A 13,957-nucleotide genomic window follows, 5' to 3' on the forward strand; every position below is an offset into this window, starting at 1 on the left:
CCGCCTTCCCTACAAGATATCTGATCATAATTTTGGAATAGCCATCTTGTTCAAAATAGTAGGAAAGTCAAATAACTATACCTCTAAAACCTCTAAAAACCCAAAGTACCTGGGGCAAGTGTTGCAAGTTATATAAGTTGTCCATTGTTTATGTACAAGGTTGGTTATTGGTGAAACGTGACATGTTTGATCATGAGTCTACAAAAAGGCTAAGAATATTAAGGTAAAACTTTTAGAAAATATTAAGGGGGATGTAAAAAAAAATGAAAAAGTACATAATATGCAGGAGGGTTTTCAAAAGGACACAACAGCAATATCTAAAGAACAGCTAAGGGTATTACGTTGAAACTTTAAAAGCATATTGTAAGGAATGTTGAAAAGCAACAAAGGACAGCCACCCCTCTCCCCTCTTAGATTATACCCTTAACATTGATATCTTAAAATCTTAAAATATGATTTTATTCGAAATAGTCACAACGTCAAATAGCTAAGCTTCTGGGGATGCTATCCCCCGCAGCCCCCAGGGAAAGGAATGTAAATTTTGCGATTTGTCCATTTTTACATGCAGGATTTATCCTTAGAAAAGGGGGAATGTTTGATCCTGGGTGTGTCCAAAAAGACTAAGGGTATTGAGGCAAAATTTCGGAAAACTGAGGGGTACGTTGAGCCAAATAGAAAAAACTACATGCATCAAAGATATCAAAAAGGCATATCTGCAATATTCTACAAACAGGTAAGAGTATTAACTTGAAACTTCCAGGACCGATACTACTATACTTGCGGCTGCAAATGAGACTTGTTGTGACTGCAACTGTGACTACTTCCAACTGCGACAATTTGCAGCTTCTACTACATCTATTCGTAACCACTTTCAGGGGAATGTTGAGGGGGATAATGAACTTTGAAACTTTAAGGTTGAAAAAAAACATCAGTTTGATGTTTTGATACTTCAACTAAAATTCGATATTGAAAAAAAAAACTTTTATGTTGAAATACGGAATGTTGAAAAACTTGGAACCTTGCCAATCAAAAACGAACAGAAATTAATAAAAAAACTATCCAAAAACAAATTTTTCAAAGAAAAGCGACGATCAATATTAAATTTAAGACCAGCAGAAGTAAATTCCTATAATAATTCAAACTCAAAACGGCCAGAAATTACTATCAAAGAACAAATAAAGCCCAAAACGAGCAGAAATTAAATAAACAACCATAGCAAACAAACATACCTCAGGTACTAATATGAAAGAATAAATAAGTCTTAAAACGAGTAAAAGCTCAGAATGAATTTTCAAATCAAACTTAAAACAAATACAAAAAATCACTATAAACAAGAGTTTGGTTACTTCCCCCTACCCTAACTGCAAAAATACGATAGAGTAAATAAGTTTTAAAACGAGTAAAACTCAAATTGTATATTCAGATCAAACTTAAAACGAACAAAAAAATCACTATAAACAAGAGTTCGGTTACTTCCCCCTTCCCTAACTGCAAAAATACAAAAGAATAAATAATTTAAAACGATTAAAACTCAAATGGAATATTTAAATCAAACTTAAAACAGGCAAAAAAAAAAACACTACAAACGAGAGTTTGGCAACTGCCCCCTTTCCTAACTGTGAAAGTCTAAAGCCTACTGCGTCATTTGTGCTGTACTTAAAACGAATTAGCCTATATTACTTTATTAGATTTTAGTTGAGATTTTATTTTGTACTTAAAATATTGAAAATAAAAACAAAATTTACAGTGAAATAAAATCTTGAACTGCAGAGCTTTCAAAAATTAACACCATTATATATCAAATGTTAAGGTTAATTTTATTAGTTCTTTCCAAGAACTGTTCAAGACATGTATAGTTTTCAATAAAACGCAAATAACTCAGTTGGCTTTAGGCTTTTACAGTTAGGGAAGGGGAGAGTAGCCAAACTCTTATTTGTAGCGATTTTTGTTCGTTCTAAGTTTGATTTGAATATTCAATTTCAGTTTAACTCGTTTTAAGATTTATTTATTCATTTAAATTAGTACCTGTTATATGTTTGTTTGCTATGATTGTTTATTTAATTTCTGTTCGTTTTGGATTTCTTTTATTCTTTAATAGTAATTAATTAAAAACAATTTTTCCACAAAATAGGTTTTTCAAAGAAAAGTAAAGAACTCCATTAAACCAAAAATGAGCAAGAATAAAATGAAATGATCTGCCAAGCGTGAAACTAGCACTGACAAAATATAAATGTTTTTACTTTTATAATTTTAATAAATCAAATAATATTAAGATTTTGATTACTAAATATCAGTATATGCATATTAAACTGACAATGCATATTCATTTGTATTTTTTTCAGTAAAGTGTAAATTATGTTCTGGCCTTGGGAAGGCATAGGAGTTTTGAGCCCTACTCATGTTAATTTCTGCTCGTTTTGAGTTTGACTCGGATATTTATTGTAATTTTTGTTCGTTTTGGGTTTCATTTATTTATCGATGCTGATTTGTGGTAGTTTCACGCTTGGTAGATTATTTGATTTTATTTTTTATCATTTTTGTTTTAATGGAATTCTTTACTTTTCTTTGAAAAACTTGTTTTATGGAAAAAGTTTTTAAATTAATTTCTGTTCGTTTTATATTGACATAGTCTTTTCAGGGAAAAAGAAAATAATTCTTTAAATCTCTTCGTTTTTTTAAAACACAATATATGCCCCTGGGGCATAAATTACAACCCTTGCCCTGAGGGCTGTGAGGGGATTGTCATCCTCAAAGACCTAATTTCCAGAATTTTCAACTACGTTAAACAAAATGGCTATGTCAGAATTTTGATTGGATGTGTTTGGGGAAATGGTGGGCGTGAGAGGGGCTTTAGTTGCTCTCCAATCACTTTCAACTATTAAAAACGGCATTAGCCCTTTCAATTTCCAATCAAATGAGCCCTTTTGAAGTTTCTACGACAAAGCTTTCAATAAAAACCTTATAGGCCCCCAGGGCATAACTTAAAGCCCTTCCCCTGAGGGCTGGGGATGGGAGGGGTTTGTCATCCTCAAAGTTTCAAAGTTCCACAACTTTCAACTACGTTGAAGAAAATTGCTATCTCAAAATTTTGATTGAATGTGTTTGGGGAAACGGTGGGCATGGGAAGGGGGTTAGTTGCCCTCCAATCACTCCCGACTATTAAAGAGGGCACTAGCCCTTTTAATTTCCAATCGAATGAGCCCTTTTTGAAGTTTCTATGACAACGCTTTCTATAAAAACCTTATATGCCCCAGGCCATAGCTTAAAACCCTTGCCCTGAGGGCTGTGAGGGTGTTGTCATCCTCAAAGACATAATTTCCGGACCTTTTAACTACGTTGAACAAAATGGCTATCTCAAAATTTTGATTGGATGTGTTTGGCGAAATGGTGAGGGGGGTTACTTGCCCTCAAATTACTTACGACTATTAAAAAGGTCACTAGCCGTTTCAATTTCCAATCAAATGATTCCTTTTAGAAGTTTCTGTGACAACGCTTTCTATAAAAAAAAACCTTATATGCCCGCAGGGCATAACTTATAACCTTTGCCCTGAGGGCTGTGGGGGGAGTGTCATCCTCAAAAACATAATTTCCAAACTTTTTAACTACGTTGAACAAAACGGCTATCTCAAAATTTTGATTGGATGTGTTTGGGGAAATAGTGGGTGTGAGAGGGGTGTTAGTTATCCTCCAATGACTTTCGACTATTAAAAAGGGCACAAGCCCTTCAAATTCCCAATCGAATGAGCCCTTTTTGACGTTTCTACAACATCACTAACTATAAAAACCTTATACTCCCCCAGGGCATAACTGACAACCCTTGCCCCAAGGGCTCTGAGGAAGTTATCATCCTCAAAGACCTAATCTCTAAAACTTTCAACTACGTTGAACAAAATGGCAATCTAAACATTTTGATTGAATGAGTTTGGGGAAAAAGATGGCGTGAGAGAGGGTTTAGCTGCCCTCCAATTACTTTCGACTATTAAACAGGGCACTAGCCTTTGAATTTCCAATCAAATGAGCCATTTTTCAAGTTTCTACAACAAAGCTTTCAATAGAAACCATATATTCCCCCCGGGCATAACTTACAACCCTAACCCTGAGGGCTGTGGGGGGATTTTCATCCTCTTAGATATAATTTCCGGACCTTTCAACTGCTTTGAACAAAATGACTATCTCAAAATTTTTTTTCAACTGCTTTGAACAAAATGGCTATTTCAAAATTTTGATTGGATGTGTTTGGAGAAATGGTGGGCGTGGAAGGGGTGTCAATTGCCTTCAAATCACTTTCGACTATTAAAAAGGGCACTAGTCATTTGAATTTCCAATCAAATGAGCCATTTTTAAAGTTTCTACAACAAAGCTTTCAATAAAAACCTTATATGCCCCCAGGGCATAACTTACAACCCTAACCCTGAGGGCTGTGGGGGGATTTTCATCCTCTTAGATATGATTTCCGGACCTTTCAAGTACTTTGAACAAAATGGCTATCTCCAAATGTTGATTGGATGTCTTTGGATAAAGGGTGGGCATGGAAGGGGTGTTAGTTGCCTTCCAATCACTTTCGATTATTAAAAAGGGCACTAGCCATTTCAATTTCCAATCAAATGAACCCTTTTTGAAGTTTCTACAACAACACTCTCTATAAAAAAAACCTTATATGCCCCCAGGGCATAACTTACCCCCCTTGCCCTGAGGGCTGTGGGGGGGGGAGCACCCCTAAACATATAATTTTTAGAATTTTCAACTGCGTTGAAAACACGGTCTATCTAAATATATTGACTGGCGGTGAGGGTGAAAAATGTAGGCTTGAGAGGGGGGGTTAGTTGCTGTCCAATCATTTTCAATTCTTAAAAAGGGGACTAGCCCTTTGAATTTCCAATCGAACGAGCCTTTTTTGAAGTCTCTACAAGAACGTTTCTATAAAAACCTTATATGCCCCCAGGGCATAACTTACAACCCCTACCCTGGGGCTGTGAGGGAGTGTCCTCTTCAAAAACATAATTTCTATCTGGAAATCAACTATGCTGAACAAAATGGCTATCTCAAAATTTTGATTGGATGTTTTTGGGGAAATGGTGGGGGTGGAAGGAGTGTCAGTTGCCTTCCAATCACTTTCAACTATTAGAAAGGGCACAAGCCACTGCAATTTCCAATCAAATGAGCCCTTATCAAAGTTTCTACGACATCTCCGATAAAAAGTGCCCTGGTCTAACACCAAGAAACCAAAAATTATAATACATAGTGCCCACATCGTTCTTTACTTAGACAGCGCTATTGCTCTGCCTATGATTTCTGGTCGTTTTGAGTTTGAATTATTACAGGAATTTATTTCTGTTAGTCTGAATTTTAATATGGCTCTATAATTTCCTTTGAAAAACTTATTTCTTAAATTTTTTTTTTAACTAATATTTTACAATAGAACAATTCTTTTTTTTATAGCAAATACTAAACAAGTGGAAGAAAGAAAAGAGTTAGCCTATGCTAATGTAAAATATATTACCATTTATTACTCTGTTAGGGAGATAGAGGAGTAAAGTGAAGCAATGAGCTTTTAGGATTGACATGAGTAAATTATTTTGGTTGTTTTTAAGTGATTTTCAGAATATTTTAGGGTTTTGTTCAAACGAGTCCCTGTGCTTCAGTTTTATCATTATTTGCCTTATAGATGTATTTTTGAAAATATTGTTGTTATAACATAAGGTTCGTGCAAGTTCAACCAATTTCAGTGCCTTTCGAAGGAATAGAGGTGAATCTTTTATCCTCTTTATGGTGTAATTTAGGATCTAATCTGGAAAATTTTCTTTGGTTAACTTAAATATTATCTAATAAAGAAGTTGCCTCATCTAGAACTTTATAGCTCATTCTTCACCAAACAAGTTATTGACTTGAGAATTCCCTCAATAAATCGATCTCATTGTATAGTTTCAATGAAAGTAAAATTCTAATGGTGCACCAAGCCATAGAAAACAGTGTGGGAAGGACTAGGTGATCCATCTCACTATCTCTAATGGACCGTGGTGACAGGAAACATCCTACCAATTGTGATGTCATCCTAATGTAAGGTAATAGCTAGGACTGAGGACCATTTGAAGGAAAGACCAACAAATTCAGAAAGCTATATTAAAACAATCCTAAATACTTACTTATCTCATACCTAAGGGCACAATGCATCACTTTATCCTTAACCTTCCCTGATGGTAGGCCAGGATTTACGAATAGGCCCACTAGGCCCGGGCCTAGGGGCGCACAATGCCAGGCAGTGCGAAAAATTATCACTGAGCAATTATAAGCAAAAATTATCACTATCAATGAGCAAAGTATTTCATTTAGAATAGACCTGAGTTCTAGGAGTTTGTGCTTATCTTCGTTATTCTTGGTCAAATCAGGAAGTTTTTGAAGGAGGTCAAATGTGTGAAGAAAAAGAAATTTTATTCAGCTATTTCAGTATAGGTGTGGGAATTTATGCCAGAGTTGTTTCCAGCAGATAGTATTCTGTCAATGTTCATTATGATGGATTGAAAATTAAAATAAATCAGACTTTCTTGGACCTACCTTCCTATCGTCAATACTGGACCCCCAACATTGCACTTAAATCTGTTGTGCAGCACCTCATTTGAAAGCTCTTTTCCAAATAGATGCCAAACAACTGTGTGGTTTAGGTGAACTCTCTGACATCTGGAGTTACATCAATTTCATACTTGTATTCTTAATTTTAAGTAAAACCTCCCAAATGATAGCGAATTTCAAAGAACTTTACATCATGTGAAAGCTGTATGCACTAAAACTTTATTTTGAAAAAATTTCTACTTTAAGGACGATGGTTTAACAGTTGTTAGATTGGAGACTACTTAATCTCAATTAACAGATTGTTAATGCTTGGATTTTCAAATGTTGGCAAATACAGCAAAAATTTCTACTGATTTATTTTTGCAGTTTAACATGGCAAGACTGAAACAAATTTGGTAATGCCCTAAGAACACCATCATTTTGAAACAACAAAAAGAAAATTGTGGAAAATCATGGTTTTCAGGTATGAATAGACCTGAGATGGGTTCAAGGGCCAGAAACTATTTTCACTTGTATGTCCTTGGTGCTTTAAGCTTGAGTGTACACTCAGAAAATCCCACCCAATCCTAGACAGAGAATCGTAAAAGTTAGAATAAAGCAAGTGTTGTAACACAATAAACATAGTTAAATATGAAATGAAGTAAGGGCAACATTCTAAATTTGTTGATCCACAGAAGGAAACATATTAACAAAATAAAAATAGTATCACTAGATTCCTTATTTTATGCCCTTTTCGAATATCATATTTGCATTTTTGGCAATATGCCTTAATCTCATCACTTGATGCTCTCAGAGACAGCACCAGCACATACATCATTACTGACATAGGGGCAAGGTGAGCATACTACCTGGTGCTTTTTTATGCTCTTTCTTAACAGAATAATCATTTTACTTACAAATGAACCAACCCTTCATCTAACTGTCCTATATATAGCCCTAAATAATCTATTTCTCTGCTGTTTTGCATCTGTTGATCCTTTGTTTTCTTTGTGACAGGTTCCTTGACTACTACTACTAACAACTCGCCACAACACCCAGCCACCTGAAGCCAACATAGCTATGCAAGCTCCTCCTCCATCCCAATCTATTCAAAGCCTCCCTCTTTACACTCTTCCAGAAAATTTTCATCTCCTTTAAATCTTTCTTTATGACATCCTGCCACCCCAACTGCAGGTGACCTGCTTTCAGTTTAACCCTAGACGGTTGGCCAAAAAGGACAATCTGTCATCCTTTGTCTGTAGAACGTGCCCTAGCCAACTAAATCCCTTCTTTCATTATAGCCCTAGAAAGCAGGATTGAACCACACTTTTCATACAGCCAACTATTTGAAATGTGGTCAGTCAGCTGGGTACCTAGAAAAATCTTTAGGCAATTTCTCTGGAAATCATCTAGCAAATCTTCATCCACTTTTCAGAGCGCCCATGCTTCAGAGCCATATTTGATCACTGTCATCACTGTAGCTTCTGAAATTCTAATCTTGGATTGTAGTCCACCTCAATCTTCCTATTCTTCCTAACTTTTTTTAACTGTAAAAAAACACCCTAAGCCTTGGCTATTCTATTTTTGATATCTTCACTGCTCCAACCATCTTTACTAATAATACTACCAAGGTAAGTGAAGCTGTCCACCTGATCAATCTTCTTGTTACTTAATGTCACCTCTTCATCTTCACTTATTTCTATCCTTAGTGACTTAACCTTCATAACATTAATTTTAACACCTATTCTAGCACCCTGAACTTGCAAAACATCTAAAAGTTCATTCATTCTGCTCACACTTTCATCTAGGATGCTCAAATCATCAGCATAATCTGAGTCCAGGAGAGTTTTTCCTCCTCATTTGATTCTGTAGTCTTTCATTGCCTTTCTTGTGCTCTTTAAGATAAAGTCCATCAAATTGATCCAAATCAAGGGGGATTAAGATAAAGCCTTGCTTAACTCCTGATTTAATACAAAACCAACTGCTAACCTCATTTCCTACCTTAACTGCAGCAGTGTAATTCTTGTACATAGCACTAATCACTTTAATGCATTGGTCTGGTATACCATACAAGGATAAGATATTTGTTAAAGCTTTTCTATCCACAGAACCAAATGATTGCTCATAATCTATAAAACTGTGGACCAAAGGCATTTGATAACTCAAGACACTTCTTAATTATTAACCTTAGAGTAAAAATTTGGTCAATGCATTCTCTACAGTCTGTTTGTTTTCATATGATCTATCACTCAGATAATTCTTGTGCAAGCCCCTTCTCCTGCCTATTAAACATAAAGCTTTTTCACTAATATGCCTAGCTGCACTCCCAACTTTCTTCCCTGAGACATCATCAGCAACTTCACAAATTGTTTTCCTAAAATTATTCTATCAATCTTCAACATTGTCAAATTTTAAACTCTCCAGTTTAGTATTCATCATTATTTAATAGTTTGTCTTTAATTTTGTACAAACTTACATCCTAGGCAAGGTTGCATCTAGGATGAGGGGAGAGGTGTCATTGCATTTGAGCCCCCACCTCCCCCCTCCAAAAAAATATTCAAATCATAAAAACATAACAAAAATGCACATAAACAAATTTTCGTGCACTTTATGTATGCCTCCCCCCTGAAAAAAAGTCCTTGATACACCCTTGATCTTAGGGTTATATAGGGAACAAGGTATGTTATATACAAGATTAAAGTACATACATGTAGAAATATATATGTGATTCTATAACTGAGGTAGGTATAAGGTGAGCATACTACAGAATGCCTTTTTTATGCTCTTTCCAAATATAATAATGGTTTTGCTTGCCAATCCAATCTAAAACCCTTTAATGTATCCTAAAGTGATACTTTATTCCTTATTTTTGGCAGAAGAAATGGGTTAAGAAATGTAGTCAAAAACATGTCAAACAATTAAAAATCATTTCTTTCCAAGTCATCTATTCAATTTGATTAAAAACATTATTGATTAAAAACAAACAAATTCAACAAACTAATAAACAATTAATAAATCTTTTAGTATTTTTTGGACAATATTTGACAATGATTAGTTTTCTTTGTGAATAGGTTTTTTTCACCTGTCAAAACCATTGGACTTATATCTGAATACAAAAGAATTTCAGATCTAGTGGACATAAAATATTATTTGAAAATGACTTATAAATTCATATTACAAATAAATTAAACCTGATAATGTGCTCAGGGGTGCAGCTAGGGGGAAGGGCTTCCTCCACCCTGAGGAAGCACACAGTGCTGATGCCTTGGAACTTTGGGTGTCTTAATTTACCATATGTCTTCATTTGTCAGCACACTGGACAATTTTGATGGCACATTCTTTATATCCCCCCTCAAGGCTCAAAACCCTAGCTTTGCCACTGTCAGGGGTAGATCAAAGGGGTGGTTTTAGGGGCACATGCCCCCCCTAAGAAAAAAAGGTTGAAAGCTGTAATCATTATTTAGGTAGAGGAGCAAAAATACCATTGGAGGAGTCCAGTTTTGTTGGTGCCCCTTATAAACATGAATTCTGTAGGCATACCCACCCATGAATGTGATTAATAAAAGCATACTGCATATTATAAAGTAAGGATTTTGTTGTTAATTTATTTTAACTCTTGTATAACCCTATGTTATAGGGCTATAGGCCTACATAGGACTATAGGAGAGGAAAGTGCACTTGCTAGTGAAACAGTTATTATTTTTGGAAAAAGCATAGGCCTAAGAAAATACATCAAGTAGTGCACTCACCTTATCTCCACCTCAGCTACAGAATCTTATATAATTACTAACCTGACTTATATATAGGCTAAAACCTCTTTTCAAGAAAGACCACTTATCTTCAGCATTCCAGAGAAATATAGATGGGTTTTTGGACTGTCCCTATTTTACTACAGCATGTTGCAATGCAAGTGTAGTAACAAGATCCTCTTTCTTGGTGAAAGACATCATTCAATGAAAGAAAATCTGTACAAAAATAGCCTATTCAAGCTGATTAGAAATAAAAAGAAATATAGGTAAGTGGCAATGCAAGAAAATAATTATGGACTATTCAGGTAGCTAAGAAATAAACTTACCTCCATAGGCTAGTCAGTATTGCATAGGCTACTGAGTCCAAATTTAACATGCAGTTGCATTGGAAATGAACTTTATCACCAGCCCTATATATACAAATGCAGGGTATATTCCAATTCAGGGTATATATTTGCACATTAGGGAGGGTGGTGACAGCAAAGTTCAAACTTACTTCTATAGTCAGAATTGCATCCTGAATCCAAATTTAATATTCATTTGCATCAGAAGTTAACTTTACCCCTACCTCCCTAATTTGAAAATATATTCTGAATTGGAATATACCCTGAATTGGTATATATAGGAGTGGGGGTAAAGTTTGTGTCTGACATAAACAAATGTTAAATTTGGATTCAGGGTGCAATTCTGAATATGGAGGTAAGTTTATTTCTGAGCTACATGAGTAGTCCATTAGTCTAAACCTTACCCAATGATTTGTATTATAAGTTTGTCTACTCTATGGATTTGAGCAGAAAGTGACTTACCTTCTAGGCTTAATTGGTCTTTCTTGGTTACAACCTTTAAATGAGGTATTAATTTTGAATCTTGGCGAACAAAGAACAAGCTGCAGCTGCCGAAGATTGTCCGAACCAAAGTGTCAAAATTAGCAAAAAGGGACACGTTTAGTATCTCTCCCAAAAAGCTTGTGGATCTAAAAGTTTGACTTTCGCTCCGCTCCCCGGCGCTCATGAATTCGTTCTCTATGTTATGTGGCATAGTGACGATACGGTGCCTTATTTGGAAGGATACTGGGTAGAAAATGTGGCGCGTAAACCAGCAAAGAATATGAGATACTATGGAGGTATTTTGTTGTTAATTAAGCAAGGTCGTTTCCGTAAACATTCTCGAATTTCTGGTGTATCGGAAAATGTTATATGGGTTCGGATTCATCTTGTTAGTGGTAAAAGTTTGATTTTAGGTGCCGTGTATATTGCCCCCCAGAATAGTTCGTATGTAGTAGAAGTGACATGGGATTTATTAGAGGAGGCAATTGCGATTACGTTTTGATAAGGATTATTTTTTGGTGATGGGGGACTTTAATGCTTATACGGGGATATGTAATGAGATTAATCAAGTTTCATTTGTTGATACGCCGGACCTGATACCTGATATGTATAAAACATCTAGAAGGAGCAAAGACATTGAAAGAAGGGTTAATTGTCGGGGTAAAAGGCTTCTGGAACTGTGTTCAGACAATGCATTAATTAGTGATTGGAAATGGAAGATTTGGGAAGGATGGGGAGGAGGGTGAGTTTACCTGTCTGTCGGGGACAAACCCTAGTGTAATTGATTATATTTTGGTTGGTATTGAGCTCGTGGCCCTGACAGTTGATGTTCTTTGGGTCGTAGGCTCTGACCACTTACCAGTTGAGATTAAGCTTTGCCTTGGAAGAGGAGTGCCAAGGAATAAAAAAGGTGATTTTGCTACTAGTAGAGTTACAAAGGATCTTTGTTTTTCAGGAAGTTTTTAAAGAGTAAATGGAGTAAAGAGGAGCTGGAGTTGATGAAAGAGGAGTTTTTGAGGCCTGAAATAATTGAGAAAGTTGAGAGTCTGCATAATGAAACAAGAGATATAGATGAAATTTTGGAAGATTTGGGTTTTGTGATTTATGAGTGTGCTCGTGTGTCAGAGAAATCAAATATGAAAAGGAAAAATAGTTTTTTTGATGATGAATGTAGTTCTTTTAAAAAGGAGTTGGGGGAGTTATTAGATTTGGTAAATACTTGCTCTGTAGAGGAAGAAAGGCAGAGTTTGTTTTTACGGTTTAAGGAAACGAGAAGGGAATATAATAAGCTAAAACGGGAGAAAATTAGAGATGAACAGAAAGAGATAGAGAAGGCTTATATGGTAGGGGATATAAAGCAATTTTGGTCAGGAATAAGGCAGGAGAATAGACGAGGAAAAGGCCAATTACAAATCCCTGAAGCTGATACTTGGCCTAGTTTTCTTGAGAGTATAGATGAAGATTCTAGTGGCCTTGATAGTGAAGAATCAAGGATTGCTCCACAATTTCCCATGAACGACAAAGATTATGAGTTAGTGAAGGAGGTAACCTCAGATGAAGTTGGGAAAGTATTTTAGAAGATGAAGGGAGGATCAGGGCCAGGAATAGATGGTATACCAGCAGTTTTGCTGAAGAGGTTTCTTGGGTTTTTTTGCTAGTTTTAGTGAATATTTTTAATATAATTATAAATAGTGGTGTATGGCCTTCCTTATGGAAAGTATAGATTATGGTACCTCTATTTAAGAAAGGTAGTCCTAGTGATTATGATAGCTATAGGTTGATAGCATTAGCGTCTGCACTTAGTAAAACTTTTAGAAAAGATTTTGAACAATCGGTTGAATGAATGGTTGGAGGGTTATGGGGTAATTAAAGACAAGCAGGGGGGTTTCAGGAAAGGGTATAGTACGTCAGATAGAGCATTTGTGTTAAGTGCTCTGATAGAGAAGTATGGATCAGGTAGAAATAAGCTGTATATTGCGTTTCTAGACTTAAGAAAGGCATTCGACAATGTAGATATACTACTACTAATACTAACAACTCACCGCAGCACCAAGCCGTCTGAGGCCAACACAGCTACGCACGATCCTCCTCCACCCCAATCTATTCAAAGCCTCCCTTTTTACACCCGCCCACGAAACTCCCATTTCCTTTAAATCTTTCTTTATGACGTCCTCCCACCCCAGACAGGGACGTCCTGCTTTCCGTTTAGCCCTGGATGGTTGGCCAAAAAGAACAATCTTCGGCAATCTGTCATCCTTCATCCGTACAACGTGCCCTAGCCACCTCAACCTTTCTTTCATTATAACCCTAGAGAGCGGTATTGGACCACATTTTTCGTATAGCCTATTGTTTGAAATACGGTCAGTCAGCCAGGTACCCAGAACAATCCTTAAGCAATTTCTCTGGAAAACATCTAGCAAATCTTCATCCGCTTTACGGAGCGTCCATGCTTCAGAGCCATATTTGACCATTCTCATCACTGTAGCTTCTAATATTCTAATCTTGGTTTGCAGACTTATCTTCCTATTCTTCCAGACTTTTTTTTAACTGTGAAAAAACACCCTGAGCCTTGGCGATTCTATTTTTAACATCTTCACTGCTCCCACCATCTTTACTAATAATACTACCAAGGTAAGTGAAGCTGCCCACCTGATCAAAGTTTTCATCACCCAACGTCCACTTTTCATCTTCACTTATTCCTAGCCTTAGTGACTAAGTCTTCCTAACATTAATTTTCAAAGAAATTCTATCACCCTGAACTCGCAAAACCTCTAAAACTTCATTCATTTTCACTTTCATCTAGGATGCTTAAATCATCAGCATAATCCAAGTCCA

General features: G+C 36.0%; 2 protein-coding genes across 2 annotated transcripts in view; both read right to left on the reverse strand.

Moving 5' to 3' along the window:
* The window catches only part of Cog8 (conserved oligomeric Golgi complex subunit 8), a 103,884-nt gene extending 92,709 nt beyond the window's left edge, over positions 1-11,175 (reverse strand). The window contains exon 1 of the mRNA XM_089090852.1: positions 11,102-11,175. The gene's annotated coding sequence lies outside the window, so the exon portion shown is untranslated. The remainder of the gene's footprint in view (positions 1-11,101) is intronic.
* LOC148951400 (uncharacterized) overlaps positions 1-13,957 on the reverse strand; it is a 218,272-nt gene that overhangs the window by 4,937 nt on the left and 199,378 nt on the right. The gene's annotated exons all lie outside the window — the stretch shown is intronic.

The sequence above is a fragment of the Artemia sp. Qi Xiang Cuo genome, chromosome 6 (assembly GCF_049724085.1).
Source record: "Artemia sp. Qi Xiang Cuo chromosome 6, ASM4972408v1, whole genome shotgun sequence".
Classification (NCBI taxonomy): domain Eukaryota; kingdom Metazoa; phylum Arthropoda; class Branchiopoda; order Anostraca; family Artemiidae; genus Artemia; species Artemia sp. Qi Xiang Cuo.